The sequence below is a fragment of the Pseudophryne corroboree genome, unplaced genomic scaffold (assembly GCF_028390025.1).
Source record: "Pseudophryne corroboree isolate aPseCor3 unplaced genomic scaffold, aPseCor3.hap2 scaffold_1482, whole genome shotgun sequence".
NCBI classification, from domain to species: Eukaryota; Metazoa; Chordata; class Amphibia; order Anura; family Myobatrachidae; genus Pseudophryne; species Pseudophryne corroboree.
In genome coordinates this window covers 63,134-78,905 of record NW_026968112.1, presented here as the reverse complement: position 1 = coordinate 78,905, position 15,772 = coordinate 63,134, and the positions used below count along the sequence as shown (strand labels likewise).

Here is a 15,772-nt window from a genome sequence, read left to right as displayed (position 1 = left end):
GGTTGTACGCTCCTCTAAGGTCAATTTTAGAAAAAATCACAGCAGAACGTAACTGATCAAAGAGTACAGAAATCAACGGCAAAGGATAGGTGTTTTTAACTGAGATCTTATTCAGGGCTCTAAAATCAATGCAAGGTCTAAGCGAGCCATCCTTTTTCTCCACAAAGAAGAAGCCTGCACTTAAAGGAGATTTTGATGGTCTAATAAATCCTTTCTCAAGGCTCTCCTTTACATAATCATTCATAGCCGCAGTTTCTGGCCCGGATAATGCATATAATCTTCCCTTTGGCAATGCGGCACCAGAAATTAACTCAATAGCACAATCATAAGGCCGATGGGGAGGCAGAATGTCCGCATTGCCTTTGGAGAAAACATCAGCAAACTCCTGGTATTCCACCGGAATGAGTTCTGGAATGATAGCTGCTACTCTGACTGGAAACGTGATACATTCCTTATCACAAAAAGTACCCCAATGTGAAATCTCCCCCGACCGCCAATCAATGGTGGGATTATGAAAGGCCAGCCAAGGGTGACCCAGAACAACTGGAACTGCTGGGCAATGTGTAAGAAAGAACTCGATTTTCTCGGAATGTAGAGCTCCTACTGTAAGTAGTACAGGGGGTGTACGGAGAGAAATAATCCCATTAGACAGCGGACTCCCATCTAAGCCATGCATGGTGACACACCTACCCAAAGGTAACTGAGGAATGCCTAAGGCCTTAGCCCAAGTTAAATCCATAAAGTTTCCTGCAGCTCCACTGTCAACAAAAGCCGACACCAAAGAACTGAGGCTGCCAAAGGAAACTTTAACTGGGACTAAAAGGGAGTTATTCGAGGAGATAAGCTGCAGACCTAGGTGAACCCCCTCACAATTCACCTGGTCAAAGCGTTTCCCGACTTGTTTGGACAATTACGAGCAAAATGTCCCTTACCCCCACAGTACAGACAAAGACCAGAATTTTGCCTTCTGGCTCTTTCTTCAGGAGACAGCCGGGAGAGACCCATCTGCATGGTCTCCTCTACGTCTTCAGGAATGGAATATACACACGGACTTGACCTTACAGGTGCTCCTTTTTCAGCCCTCCGCTCTCTGAGATGACGATCAATCTTAATAGAAAGCTCCATGAGTTTATCGAGAGTCTCAGGAGCGGGGTACTGAAGGAGACTGTCTTTTATAGACTCTGATAAGCCGAGGCGAAACTGACTGCGCAGGGCTGGGTCATTCCAGCCACAGTCGTTCGACCAACGGCGAAACTCCGTACAATAAACCTCTGCAGGATTTCTACCCTGTCTGAGAGCGCGCAACTGACTTTCAGCGGACGCCTCTCTATCAGGGTCATCATACAAGAGCCCTAAAGACTCAAAAAAAGCGTCAATTGACAACAATGCCGGATCCTCTGCTCTTAAACCAAATGCCCAGGTCTGAGGATCCCCCTGGAGCAAAGAAATAATAAACCCGACCCGCTGAGATTCAGTACCCGAGGAAGTCGGTCTTAAACGAAAATAAAGTTTACAGGATTCTTTAAAATTAAAAAACTCTTTTCTATCACCAGAAAAACGGTCAGGCAAATGCATCTTTGGTTCAGGGACTACCCTTGGGGAAGCTCGCAAAAGATCTTCCTGCGACTTCACCCGAAGAAAAAGATCCTGAACCATCTGAGTAAGTTCTTGAATCTGGCTGACTAAGAGCTGACCAGGATTTGGCCCTAAACCTGTTGGATTCATGAGGCCGATAAACTCTCACAAAACTGAATGAGAAAAAATTAAACCCCGTTTAATTTTAAGTTTTGGTATGGCCGGTAATAATGTTATGATTCCAGCACTCTGGTCAGAGAAGATCTTATGGCAAGGACTGGAGCACTGGAACGGAATGCTGGGGAAGGGAGCAGGACAGGAAAATAGCCCCTGGCGCCCTAACTCTGTTGTCTCACCCATGTTGTCAGAAATCCCCTGCGAGACTATGGTTTCTTGAGCCCTTGGCAGCCGCGTTTGAAGGGCGGATTATGTCTGCCCAACTTCGATGCCCCCCGGTCTTAATGAGAGACAAAGGGAAACCTGAGACAGGGTGATAACAAGAGGCCCTCTAACTAAACAACCAGGCCAGGGGCTAAGCAAACTCAAAACTATAATATGTGCGGAGAAACCGCCAGGAAAAAGGACAACCAAAATATCCACTTGTCCAATTCTCCTACCCGGCACCGCCAAGTACCAGAGAGGACTTGTGGAAGCGGAACCCTCCGCAAATGCTCCAAACACAAAATATAAAAGGTAAAGCGGCTGAGCCGCAACACACGGCAGAGCCGCAACTCACGAACACCACTGGATATAAAACGGTGATCAGTCAGGACTCCAGGGAACCAAACGACCTCTTGGGATGAGATGACAACTCCCGAATACCGGACTTCTGCGGACTGGAATGACCGGATACAGCAGGACTGGAAACAGACTCTCAGCAAACAAAGGCAGCATGCAGGAAGCTATTACCGGCGTCTGTGAGAAGCCCTGGGAGTGTATTTAACAAGGAGTCCTCCAATCAGCTGCTAAAGGCTGATTAGAATAAATGCCGTGCAGCTGCCTTGCTGCACGGCCAGAGAGCAGGTGAATATCTTAATTTCCTAAAGCCTAGCAACGGGGAACGCGGTCCGCCAGTGGCGTCCCCGTTGCTAGGGTCCGTGCGGCTCAGCGCACCCGGCGTCTAGCGTTGCTAGGGAGCCGGCGGCTGTACGTGCACGGCGTCTCTAGTTGCTAGGCGCCGGGCCGCGCAGACCATCAAGCGGACCCCGGCGCCTAACAGTATGACTCCCAAAAACAACAACCGCGTCATTGGGACCAACTGCGATTTTGGCAAGTTTAGGAGCCAACCATGTTGTTGAAGAACTGTCAGGGAGAGTGCAATGTTTTGCACCAACTGGTCCCTGGATCTCGCCTTTATCAGGAGATCATCCAAGTACGGGATAATTGTGACTCCTTGCTTGCGAAGGAGAACCATAATTTCCACCATCACCCTGGTGAAAATCCTCGGAGCCGTGGACAGACCAAACGGCAATGTCTGAAATTGGTCATGACAATCCTGAATTGCAAACCTTAGGTAGCTTGAGGCAGTGGCTAAATGGGAACATGTAAGTAGGCATCCTTTATGTCTACCAAAACCATGAAATCTCCGTCCTCCGGACTGGAGATCACTGCCCTGAGAAAATTCCATCTTGAAATTGAATTTCTTTAGGAAGAAATTGAGGGATTTCAGATTTAAGATTGGTCTGACTGAGCCGTCCGGCTTCGGGACCACGAAGAGGCTTGAATAAAAACCTTCTCCCTGCTGACTAAGGCCAATTTGAACAATCGGTGAGGGGGAACGTCTTGAAACCCCAGTTTGTACCCTTGGGACACTATTTGTAAAACCCACGAGTCCAGGTCCGAATGAATCCAGAACTGACTGAAGAGTTTTAGACGTGCCCCCACTGGTGTGGGCTCCTGCAAGAAAGCCCCAGTGTCATGCAGTGGATTTGGCAGAAGCAGAGGACAATCTCTGGTCCTGCAATCTTGAAGAGGCTACAGACCTCTTCCTTTTCCTTCCTCTACCTGCAAAGAAAGGGGAATCTAAACTTCTTGCATATCTATTGGGCCAAAATGACTGCGGTAGATAATGATGCGTCTTCATCCGTTGACAGGGAACATAGGGCAAGAAGGTTGACTTACCATTGAAATGAGGATGCATCTTGCTGCCTTTCCAATGAAGCAAGTTTAATTTAGTAATAGGTGAAAAACCATCCTTACAAAGGTGTTAATCAGAGACTTGGCTTTGTGGACACTTTTCAGAGAACAAATTTGTTAGCATAAAAATAAAGCCAGAAAATGAAGAGCTGTTTAATCACTCAATTGGATTTTTCTGCCAGCATATTTTTTTTCTCTGCAACCCACTGCTAAATTGTGCTTCCTAGCTGTTTTTATAAAATCACTGAATCAAATCTAACTCTGATTACATCAGAGAAGGCCAGGTACCCTACACCATAACAGGGGGTTTGAAATTTTGACTTGTCTACTTAAAGATCACCAAAATCTGATAACAAGGTCAATTAGGTCCCTGGGTGGGATTGAACCACCAACCTTATGGTTAATAGTCGTACATACTAACTGATTGCGCCACAGAGACACTTTGCAAAAGTTCATACTGACAAAGGCTAATAAGCATTCATCTAAAACGTTTCCTAGAAAAACTTTAAAAAGTCAATAATCTGGAGAGTTTTTGTAAGATGTTTCTTCCATCAACCAACGAAGAAACACATTGGTACTTTCCCATGATGAGTGAGTGCTTCAGGATCTCTTGCACTTACATGTGCAGCAGAGTACTGCAATGGAAGCATGCTGGGCCCATAACCCAGAGGTAGGCAGATTGAAACTATCCTCTGCTATATGCATTTTTTTTTGTTAATTAAAGTAATCCAAAACTGGGATTGATATTTTGTCTCTTTTATTTTTACTTAAAGTACAATAACTTTTACCATTTTAATTTGTTTTAATAGAATATCGACAGTATTGTTTTCTTTCAAAAATCCACTTCATTTTCTGTACCCTATTATTAAAATGGTAATTGACAAAAACAAACTACATTGTCACCAGAAGAGCAATACAAAATGTACAAGTGATATATTAAAATCATCTTTCCAGCTTGAATTTCAATGATGCATTGGGTCAACAATTTTGTGAGAAACATCTTCACCCTTAAATAAAGATTTTCTTAATTCCTTACCTGTGTGCTAATTAGATATCACCTTGTTTTCACATTAAACAGACTTCCACATGAGAAAGCAGCAAGGATGCAGTGGCGTTAATGTTTCCTGGTGTCAACCTGTATTATTTCAGTAGACATTGAAATGAGGATACATCTTGCTGCCTTTCCAATGAAGCAAGTTTAATTTAGTAATAGGTGAAAAACCATCCCTACAAAGGTGTTAATCAGAGACTTGGCTTTGTGGACACTTTTCAGAGAACAAATTTGTTAGCATAAAAATAAAGCCAGAAAATGAAGAGCTGTTTAATCACGCAATTTGATTTTTTTGCCAGCATATTTCTTTTTCTCTGCAACCCACTGCTAAATTGTGCTTCCTAGATGTTTTTATAAAATCACTGAATCAAATCTAACTCTGATTACATCAGAGAAGGCCAGGTACCCTACACCATAACAGGGGGTATGAAATTTGACTTGTCTACTTAAAGATCACCAAAATCTGATAACAAGGTCAATTACGTCCCTGGGTGGGATTGAACCACCAACCTTTTGGTTAATAGCCGTACACACTAACTGATTGCGCCACAGAGACACTTTGCAAAAGTCCATACTGACAATTGCTAATAAGCATTCATCTAAAACGATTCCTAGAAAAACTTAAAAAAGTCAATAATCTGGAGAGTTTTTGTAAGATGTTTCTTCTATCAACCAACGAAGAAACACATTGGTACTTTCCCATGATGAGTGAGTGCTTCAGGATCTCTTGCACTTACATGTGCAGCAGAGTACAGCAATGGAAGCATGCTGGGCCTATAACCCAGAGGTAGGCAGATTGAAACTATCCTCTGCTATATGCATTTTTTTGTTTGTTAATTAAAGTAATCCAAAACTGGGATTGATATTTTGGCTCTTTTATTTTTACTTAAAGTACAATAACTTTTACCATTTTAATTTGTTTTAATAGTATATTGACAGTATTGTTTTCTTTCAAAAATCCACTTAATTTTCTTTACCCTATTATTAAAATGGTAATTGACAAAAACAAACTACATTGTCACCAGAAGAGCAATACAAAATGTACAAGTGATATATTAAAATCATCTTTCCAGCTTGAATTTCAATGATGCATTGGGGCAACGATTTTGTGAGAAACATCTTCACCCTTTAATAAAGATTTTCTTAATTCCTTACCTGTGTGCTAATTAGATATCACCTTGTTTTCACATTAAACAGACTTCCACATGAGAAAGCAGCAAGGATGCAGTGGCGTTAATGTTTCCTGGTGTCAACCTGTATTATTTCAGTAGACATTGAAATGAGGATGCATCTTGCTGCCTTTCCAATGAAGCAAGTTTAATTTAGTAATAGGTGAAAAACCATCCTTACAAAGGTGTTAATCAGAGACTTGGCTTTGTGGACACTTTTCAGAGAACAAATTTGTTAGCATAAAAATAAAGCCAGAAAATAAAGAGCTGTTTAATCACTCAATTGGATTTTTCTGCCTGCATATTTTTTTTCTCTGCAAACCACTGCTAAATTGTGCTTCCTAGCTGTTTTTATAAAATCACTGAATCAAATCTAACTCTGATTACATCAGAGAAGGCCAGGTACCCTACACCATAACAGGGGGTTTGAAATTTTGACTTGTCTACTTAAAGATCACCAAAATCTGATAACAAGGTCAATTAGGTACCTGGGTGGGATTGAACCACCAACCTTTTGGTTAATAGCCGTACATACTAACTGATTGCGCCACAGAGACACTTTGTAAAAGTATATACTGACAAAGGCTAATAAGCATTCATCTAAAACGTTTCCTAGAAAAACTTTAAAAAGTCAATAATCTGGAGAGTTTTTGTAAGATGTTTCTTCCATCAACCAACGAAGAAACACATTGGTACTTTCCCATGATGAGTGAGTGCTTCAGGATCTCTTGCACTTACATGTGCAGCAGAGTACAGCAATGGAAGCATGCTGGGCCCATAACCCAGAGGTAGGCAGATTGAAACTATCTTCTGCTATATGCATTTTTTTTGTTAATTAAAGAAATCCAAAACTGGGATTGATATTTTGGCTCTTTTATTTTTACTTAAAGTACAACAACTTTTACCATTTTAATTTGTTTTAATAGTATATTGACAGTATTGGTTTCTTTCAAAAATCCACTTCATTTTCTTTACCCTATTATTAAAATGGTAATTGACAAAAACAAACTACATTGTCACCAGAAGAGCAATACAAAATGTACAAGTGATATATTAAAATCATATTTCCAGCTTGAATTTCAATGATGCATTGGGGCAACGATTTTGTGAGAAACATCTTCACCCTTAAATAAAGATTTTCTTAATTCCTTACCTGTGTGCTAATTAGATATCACCTTGTTTTCATATTAAACAGACTTCCACATGAGAAAGCAGCAAGGATGCAGTGGCGTTAATGTTTCCTGGTGTCAACTTGTATTATTTCAGTAGACATTGAAATGAGGATGCATCTTGCTGCCTTTCCAATTAAGCAAGTTTAATTTAGTAATAGGTGAAAAACCATCCTTACAAAGGTGTTAATCAGAGACTTGGCTTTGTGGACACTTTTCAGAGAACAAATTTGTTAGCATAAAAATAAAGCCAGAAAATGAAGAGCTGTTTAATCACTCGATTGGATTTTTCTGCCAGCATATTTTTTTTCTCTGCAACCCACTGCTAAATTGTGCTTCCTAGCTGTTTTTTTATAAAATCACTGAATCAAATCTAACTCTGATTACATCAGAGAAGGCCATGTACCCTACACCATAAGAGGGGGTTTGAAATTTTGACTTGTCTACTTAAATATCACCAAAATCTGATCACAAGTTTAATTACGTCCCTGGGTGGGATTGAACCACCAACCTTTCGGTTAATAGCCGAACACACTAACCGATTGCGCCACAGAGACACTTTGCAAAAAGTGCATACTGACAAAGGTTAATAAGCATACATCTAGAACGTTTCCTAGAAAAACATAAAAAAATCAATAATCTGGAGAGTTTTTGTAAGATGTTTCTTCCATCAACCAACGAATAAACACATTGGTACTTTCCCATGATGAGTGAGTGCTTCAGGATCTCTTGCACTTACATGTGCAGCAGAGTACTGCAATGGAAGCATGCTGGACCCATAACCCAGAGGTAGGCAGATTGAAACTATCCTTTGCTATATGCATTTTTTTTGTTAATTTAAGTAATCAAAACTGGGATTGATATTTTTGCTCTTTTATTTTTACTTAAAGTACAATAACTTTTACCATTTTAATTTGTTTTAATAGTATATTGACAGTATAGTTTTCTTTCAAAAATCCACTTAATTTTCTTTACCCTGTTATTAAAATGGTAATTGACAAAAAAAACTACATTGTCACCAGAAGAGCAATACAAAATGTACAAGTGATATATTAAAATCATCTTTCCAGCTTGAATTTCAATGATGCATTGGGGCAACAATTTTGTGAGAAACATCTTCACCCTTAAATAAAGATTTTCGTAATTCCTTACCTGTGTGCTAATTAGATATCACCTTGTTTTCACATTAAACAGACTTCCACATGAGAAAGCAGCAAGGATGCAGTGGCGTTAATGTTTCCTGGTGTCAACCTGTATTATTTCAGTAGACATTGAAATGAGGATGCATCTTGCTGCCTTTCCAATGAAGCAAGTTTAATTTAGTAATAGGTGAAAAACCATCCCTACAAAGGTGTTAATCAGAGACTTGGCTTTGTGGACACTTTTCAGAGAACAAATTTGTTAGCATAAAAATTAAGCAAGAAAATTAAGAGCTGTTAAATCAAGCAATTTGATTTTTTTGCAAGCATATTTCTTTTTCTCTGCAACCCACTGCTAAATTGTGCTTCCTAGATGTTTTTATAAAATCACTGAATCAAATCTAACTCTGATTACATCAGAGAAGGCCAGGTACCCTACACAATAAGAGGGGGTTTGAAATTTTGACTTGTCTACTTAAATATCACCAAAATCTGATGACAAGGTCAATTACGTCCCTGGGTGGGATTGAACCACCAACCTTTTGGTTAAAAGCCGTACACACTAACTGATTGTGCCACAGAGACACTTTGCAAAAGTACATACTGACAAAGGCTAATAAGCATTCATCTAAAACGTTTCCTAGAAAAACTTAATAAAGTCAATAATCTGGAGAGTTTTTGTAAGATGTTTCTTCTATCAACCAACGAAGAAACACATTGGTACTTTCCCATGATGAGTGAGTGCTTCAGGATCTCTTGCACTTACATGTGCAGCAGAGTACAGCAATGGAAGCATGCTGGGCCCATAACCCAGAGGTAGGCAGATTGAAACTATCCTCTGCTATATGCATTTTTTTGTTTGTTAATTAAAGTAATCCAAAACTGGGATTGATATTTTGGCTCTTTTATTTTTACTTAAAGTACAATAACTTTTACCATTTTAATTTGTTTTAATAGTATATTGACAGTATTGTTTTCTTTCAAAAATCCACTTAATTTTCTTTACACTATTATTAAAATGGTAATTGACAAAAACAAACTACATTGTCACCAGAAGAGCAATACAAAATGTACAAGTGATATATTAAAATCATCTTTCCAGCTTGAATTTCAATGATGCATTGGGGCAACGATTTTGTGAGAAACATCTTCACCCTTAAATAAAGATTTTCTTAATTCCTTACCTGTGTGCTAATTAGATATCACCTTGTTTTCACATTAAACAGACTTCCACATGAGAAAGCAGCAAGGATGCAGTGGCGTTAATGTTTCCTGGTGTCAACCTGTATTATTTCAGTAGACATTGAAATGAGGATGCATCTTGCTGCCTTTCCAATGAAGCAAGTTTAATTTAGTAATAGGTGAAAAACCATCCTTACAAAGGTGTTAATCAGAGACTTGGCTTTGTGGACACTTTTCAGAGAACAAATTTGTTAGCATAAAAATAAAGCCAGAAAATAAAGAGCTGTTTAATCACTCAATTGGATTTTTCTGCCAGCATATTTTTTTTCTCTGCTACCCACTGCTAAATTGTGCTTCCTAGCTTTTTTTATAAAATCACTGAATCAAATCTAACTCTGATTACATCAGAGAAGGCCAGGTACCCTACACAATAACAGGGGGTATGAAATTTAACTTGTCTACTTAAAGATCACAAAAATCTGATAACAAGGTCAATTACGTCCCTGGGTGGGATTGAACCACTAACCTTTTGGTTAATAGCCGTACATACTAACTGATTGCGCCACAGAGACACTTTGCAAAAGTACATACTGACAAATGCTAATAAGCATTCATCTAAAACGTTTCCTAGAAAAACTTAAAAAAGTCAATAATCTGGAGAGTTTTTGTAAGATGTTTCTTCTATCAACCAACGAAGAAACACATTGGTACTTTCCCATGATGAGTGAGTGCTTCAGGATCTCTTGCACTTACATGTGCAGCAGAGTACAGCAATGGAAGCATGCTGGGCCCATAACCCAGAGGTAGGCAGATTGAAACTATCCTCTGCTATATGCATTTTTTTTTGTTAATTAAAGTAATCCAAAACTGGGATTGATATTTTGTCTCTTTTATTTTTACTTAAAGTACAATAACTTTTACCATTTTAATTTGTTTTAATAGTATATTGACAGTATTGTTTTCTTTCAAAAATCCACTTAATTTTCTTTACCCTATTATTAAAATGGTAATTGACAAAAACAAACTACATTGTCACCAGAAGAGCAATACAAAATGTACAAGTGATATATTAAAATCATCTTTCCAGCTTGAATTTCAACGATGCATTGGGGCAACGATTTTGTGAGAAACATCTTCACCCTTAAATAAAGATTTTCTTAATTCCTTACCTGTGTGCTAATTAGATATCACCAAACAAGGCTTCACCTTCATAGGGAAGAGACTCCCTTTCTTCTTGGAGTCAGCATCAGCATTCTCTTGGTGAATCCACAATGCCCTCCTATCCGACACTGCCATGAAATTGGCCCGTGAACTCAAGAGTCCTATATCCCTTGCAGTCTCACGTAAGTATGCTGCAGTGTCCTTGATATGATACAACGTAAGGAGTATCCCATCTCTCCAGGGTATCTATATCGGATGACAAGGTATTCGACCAATTCTTGAATACTACTACTCACCCATGCACATGTATTTGTATTCTGTCCGCGGCGGGAAATGAATAAACAACCAGAATCCTTTTGGGGATTTGAAACCATTTTGTCGAGCTGGCCCAGACTTTCTCAAACAGAGATGGAGGAACGTTACATCAGCTTTCATTATATATCTATATATACATACATATAGACCCCTTTGTCAGGAACAGCAGGGTCTTCAGTGATTTTAATATGTCCATAATATCCACAATCATGTACTGAATGCTCCTTGCCAATATTGGATCTAATCAGGAAACTTATGGTCGACATAAGTATCAGTATCCGTGTCAGTATCAGTGTGTAGTAACTGGGCAAAATAACATTTTTGCGACCCAGCGGGGCCTGAGGGAAAAGAAACATAGCCATGAATATCACATCTATTCTCTACGTCTGTGTCTGGGACACAGATTTATCCAACCTTACTCTGATATTACTGAAACATTTACCCAGTCAGTTATCGGTGGTGCCAACAGGGCCACCATCATATGTCTGCATTCCTAATATAGTTTCCTCTTGGGAAAAACAGGTCAGATTTCTTTGTCTCAGATCTTCCTCTAGCCTTGTTCTTCTTTTGAGAGTTCCCTTGTGCTGCCTCAGTTGGATCTCCTTCACTTGACAGGGGGGTGCCCGAGCAGCGACCCTCCCCAGCTCTAGCCCAACTCCTACTTACGTGCCAAGTGAGATACTATGATCAGGAAGGTGCTTCTCCCAGGGCAAGGCTCACCCATTGCACTCTGGGTGTGCTGCTCCTGCGATTTCCCCAAATGTGGGACACTTGACTGCATAATTTGTGTTTCCACTGGTCTGCTTTCATATAATTCAGATTTCTTTGTCTCAGGTCTCTCTCCAGCCTAGTTTGCTGTCTGTTTCCACTTCTTTTTTTTTTGAGCCCCTCCCTTCTATACCCTTGTGCACTATCCTGACTTCTCCTCCTGTCTGCTTACTTTGTGCCTTCCAACGCACAATGCGAACTACAGGTAGTGCTGCAGTGCCCACACCCTTTTACTTGCCTTACAGAGCAGCTCTGGAGCTGTTACAGTGCCCAGCTGCTGCAAGAAATCAGCTTGAATGCTTCAGGGGCTGGGGCATAGCCAACATGAGCCCCACACCGAAGGAGGGTGGAGGTGTTTAATGCGAACTAGGGGTCATCCAAGCGCCGCAAAAGGCCGCCATGCCCTGCACGCCCCTTTTCTCTTTTCATATGCAGATGAGGGTTGAAGCCAACTTTGACCCACTGCTTGGATGACATCACCGTATGCAAATCCATCTGCTGCAGGCCTTCCCCCAGGAATGCTTGTACTAGTTGTTGCATTTGGTTTGTTGTTTGGGGGTGCTTCAGTATTAGGCAGCCTTCTGCCCTCCCATGTTCATCTGAAAATATGTGTTCTCCCTGCAGTTGTTGTCCCCAGATGAGAGTTCCCTTGTGCTGCCTCAGTTGAATCTCCTTTACTTGACAGAGATGTGCCTGAGCAGCGGCCCTCCCCAGCTCTATCCCAAATCATACTTATTTTGCATAGGAGATACCATGGTCATGAAGATTGTTCTCCCAGGGTGAGGTTCATTCATTGCATTCTGAGTATGCTAACCCCTGTGATTTCCCCAAATGTGGGAAACTCGACTGCATTATTTGTGGTAGTGGGGGACTGTGTTTGTGCTTTCCTCTGGTCAGCTCTGGTAAAAGTCAGATTTCTTTGTCTCAGATCTTCCTCTAGCCTTGTTCTTCTTTCGAGAGTTCCCTTGTGCTGCCTCAGTTGGATCTCCTTCATTTGACAGGGGGGTGCCCGAGCAGCGACCCTCCCCAGCTCTAGCCCAACTCCTACTTACCTGCCAGGTGAGATACTATGATCATGAAGGTGCTTCTCCCAGGGCAAGACTCACCCATTGCACTCTGGGTGTGCTGCCCCTGTGATTTCCCCAAATGTGGGAAACTTGGCTGCATAATTTGTGTTTCCACTGGTCGGCTTTCATATAATTCAGATTTCTTTGTCTTAGGTCTCTCTCCAGCCTAGTTTGCTGTCTGCTGGCATACTCTCTCTCTGTCTCTCCAAAGGGCCTTGTGGGGAAACTGTCTTCAGAAAAAGCATTCCCTGTGTGTGTAGTGTGTCGGTACACGTGTGTCGACATGTCTGAGGAAGAAGGCTATATTAGAGAGGAGCGGGAGCAAATGAACGTGGTGTCTCCGCCGACACCTGATTGGATGGATATGTGGAATGTTTAAAATGCTAGTGTAAACTCATTGCACAAAAGATTAGACAAGGCAGAAGCTTTGGGACAGTCAGGGTCTCAACCAATGCCTAATCCTATGTCGCAGGGACTGTCAGGGTCTCATAAGCGCCCACTATCCAGATTGTTGACACAGATACCGACACGGATTCTGACTCCAGTGTCGATTACGATGATGCAAAGTTACAGCCAAAATTGGCAAAATACATTTGATATATGATTATGGCAATAAAAGATGTTTTGCACATCACAGAGGAGCCCCCTATCCCTGACAAGAGGGTACATATGTACAAGGGAAAGAAGCCTGAGGTAACCTTTCCCCCCTCACACGAGCTGAACGAGTTATGTGAAAAAGCTTGGGAATCTCCTGCAGATTTCCAAAAGGATTCCCCTTTCCCATCAACGGATAGGTTACGATGGGAATCCTCCCCTTGGGTGGACAAAGCATTAACACGCTTATCCAAGAAGGTAGCCCTCCCGTCCCAGGATACGGCTACCCTCAAAGAGTCTGCTGACCGCAAACAGGAGATTACCCTGAAGTCCATTTATACACATTCAGGTACCTTACTCAGACCGGCAATTGCGTCGGCCTGGGTGTGTAGTGCTGTAGCGGCATGGACGGATACCCTAGATAAGGCTACTATTTTATTGCCCCTGGGGCATATAAGAGATGCTGTCCTATATATGTGTGTATGCAAACTACAGGTGGTGCTGCAGGGCTCACACCCTTTTACTTGTCTTGTAGAGCAACTCTGGAGCTGTTACTGGGTCCAGCTGCTGCAAGAAATCAGCTTGAATGCTTCAGGGGCTTGGGCATGGCCAACATGAGCCCCACACTGATGGGGGTGTATAAAGCGATCTAGGGGTCATCCAAGCGCAACCCCACAAAGGCCGCCATGCCCTGCGTGACCATTTTCTCTTTTCATATGCAGACGAGGGTTGCAGCCAACTATGCCCATTGCTTGGATGACATCACCGTATGCAAATCCGTCTGCTGCAGACCTTTCCCCAGGAATGCTTGTACTAGTTGTTGCATATGGTTTGATGTTTGAGGGTGCTTCAGTATTAGGCAGCCTTCCGCCCTCTCATGTTCATCTGAAAATATGTGGTCTCCCTGCAGTTCCCTTGTGCTTCCTCAGTTGAATCTCCTTAACTTGACGGGTGTGTGCCCGAGCAGCCGCCCTCCACAGCCCTATCCCAGCACATGCTTTTCTTGCGTATGAGATCTCTTGATCATGAAGATAGTTCTCACAGGGTGAGGTTCATCCATTACATTTTAAAGTAGGAAGGTACAAATTACATATTCAAATTACATATATGTGCTGGATTCAAATGTTTTCCCCCCTTCCTTTCTCAATTGTGCCCATCAGCAGCTATTCTAATGTTGCTGCCAATGGGTGTGACACATTCATTTCTTCTGTGGGGTACACTGGACTCCACAAGGATTCACATTGGGGTGTAGAGTAGGATCTTGATCTGAGGCACCAACAGGCTCAAAGCTTTTGACTGTTCCCAAGATGCTCAGCGCCCCCTCCTCTATAACCTCGCTTCCATGAACAGGGAGCTCAGTTTGTAGTTGGTGCCTTCAGTAGCAGGCCACTTAAGAGGGGGCTGCCTCAGGCAGCCTATTCTTAGCTATTAATTTTGACAAGAAAAGAAGAACTTTTATTTATAAGAATCTACAAGGGCTGCAGCGGCCCTCCCCAGCCCTATCCCAAATCATACTTATTTTGCATAGGAGATACCATGGTCATGAAGATTGTTCTCCCAGGGTGAGGTTCATTCATTGCATTCTGGGTATGCTGACCCCTGTGATTTCCCCAAATGTGGGAAACTCAACTGCATTATTTGTGGTAGTGGGGGACTGTGTTTGTGCTTTCTTCTGGTCAACTCCCCCCTCTTCCTGCTGTGTTCGGCCACCCCCTACCCCCTCCCCTCCCTGCCGTGTGTCCGGTCACCCTCCCCTCTCTGCTGTGTGTCCAGCCACCCCCCCCCCCTCTCAGCTGTGTGTCCGGCCACCCCCCCCAGACACGCAGCGCCTGACACACACAGACATGCAACGCCTGACACGCATACGCATATGCAGCGCTGGACGCACACGCACACAGCACCTGACACACACACACACACACACACAGCACCTGACACACACGCACACACACAGCACCTGACACACACACACACAGCACCTGACACTCACACGGACCTGACACACGCGCACACACTCACACGCAGCACCTGACACACGCACACACAGACGCAGCACCTGACACTCACACGGACCTGACACACACGCACACACTCACACGCGGCGCCTGACGCACATAGACACGCGGCGCCTGACGCACATAGACACGCGGCGCCTGACGCACACGCGGCGCCTGACGCACACGCGGCGCCTGACAGACACGCGGCGCCTGACACACACGCACAGGCAGCGCCTGGCACACACGCACAGGCAGCGCCTGACACACACGCAGCGCCTGACACACACAGACACGCAGCGCCTGACACACACAGACACGCAGCGCCTAACGCACAGGCAGCGCCTGACACACGCAGCGCCTGACACACGCAGCGCCTGACACACGCAGCGCCTGACACACGCAGCGCCTGACACACACACGCACCTGACACTCACATGCTCCTGACACAC

General features: G+C 42.8%; 5 non-coding genes across 5 annotated transcripts; 4 read left to right on the top strand and 1 right to left on the bottom strand.

Annotated features, from left to right (window-relative positions):
- Window positions 1-7,583: 7,583 nt before the first annotated feature.
- Window positions 7,584-7,657, bottom strand: TRNAN-AUU (transfer RNA asparagine (anticodon AUU)). The gene has a single exon. It is a non-coding gene; the product is annotated as a tRNA-Asn (tRNA).
- Window positions 7,658-11,555: 3,898 nt separating this feature from the next.
- Window positions 11,556-11,718, top strand: LOC134998284 (U1 spliceosomal RNA). The gene has a single exon (XR_010200578.1). It is a non-coding gene; the product is annotated as a U1 spliceosomal RNA (small nuclear RNA).
- Window positions 11,719-12,393: 675 nt separating this feature from the next.
- LOC134998282 (U1 spliceosomal RNA) lies at window positions 12,394-12,557 on the top strand. The gene has a single exon (XR_010200576.1). It is a non-coding gene; the product is annotated as a U1 spliceosomal RNA (small nuclear RNA).
- A 152-nt stretch (window positions 12,558-12,709) lies between these two features.
- LOC134998285 (U1 spliceosomal RNA) lies at window positions 12,710-12,872 on the top strand. Its single transcript, XR_010200579.1, has one exon. It is a non-coding gene; the product is annotated as a U1 spliceosomal RNA (small nuclear RNA).
- A 1,965-nt stretch (window positions 12,873-14,837) lies between these two features.
- On the top strand, window positions 14,838-15,001 carry LOC134998283 (U1 spliceosomal RNA). Its single transcript, XR_010200577.1, has one exon. It is a non-coding gene; the product is annotated as a U1 spliceosomal RNA (small nuclear RNA).
- Window positions 15,002-15,772: the final 771 nt, after the last annotated feature.